The sequence below is a fragment of the Oryzias melastigma genome, linkage group LG19 (assembly GCF_002922805.2).
Source record: "Oryzias melastigma strain HK-1 linkage group LG19, ASM292280v2, whole genome shotgun sequence".
NCBI classification, from domain to species: domain Eukaryota; kingdom Metazoa; phylum Chordata; class Actinopteri; order Beloniformes; family Adrianichthyidae; genus Oryzias; species Oryzias melastigma.
In genome coordinates this window covers 20,086,534-20,087,327 of record NC_050530.1, presented here as the reverse complement: position 1 = coordinate 20,087,327, position 794 = coordinate 20,086,534, and the positions used below count along the sequence as shown (strand labels likewise).

Below are 794 nucleotides of genomic sequence, written 5' to 3'. Positions count from 1 at the left end.
TATTTCAGCTGCATGCTAGCTATTATGGCTATGGCTTTACACGCTTCTGTTTTTTTAGGCAAATTTGGCATTTAGCTAATATTTTAGCTGGCTATCAGCTTCAGTGTTTTCAGCTTTGAATTTCAGTGTTTTCAGCTATCAGCTTCAGTGTTTTCAGCTTTGAATTTCAGTGTTTTCAGCTATCAATTTCAGCATCTTCAGTGTCCAAATTCAGCTTACATCATTCACACTAGATTTCTCACAGCTAATACTATATATCTAGTTTGTAGTTAGTTTATATATTGTTAAGATGTGTGCTTTACATTCAGTTTCCTCATGATCTGATTAGTCGACTAATGTGAAAAAATAATCGTTGATTAGTCGACTATTAAAATAATAATTTGTAGCAGCTCTACTGTGATGCTGCTGGTGGTTTTGTCCATAATGACACAGGTGCACAAACTTCAGAACATTTATTCACTTTGGAACATATTAAAGATCAGACTGACAGAACCAGGTGGATCCACTGACCAGCAGTGGAACCCTGTTTGGAACAGTAGTGAAAACTGATGCTTTAGGCATATCTGACAGGATTACAGGCAGAACTTTGTACAAATGAGATAAAGACTCTTTGGGAACCTTTTTCCTCCAAATACATCTTTGACCTGAATGAATAATAATTCCCTGGAAACATGAAGAAGTTCAGCACATGCAGCTCCTGTTTGCTCTCATACGAACCAGCTGGAACTGAACCCTGAAGGCAAAGTGCTGTTCTATAAAACTCAACCTGGTTTATAATTAACCAAAAGTCCACA

General features: G+C 37.0%; 1 protein-coding gene across 1 annotated transcript in view; it reads right to left on the bottom strand.

Moving 5' to 3' along the window:
- Positions 1–794, bottom strand: part of rfng (RFNG O-fucosylpeptide 3-beta-N-acetylglucosaminyltransferase) — a 13,495-nt gene that overhangs the window by 591 nt on the left and 12,110 nt on the right. The window lies entirely within an intron of this gene.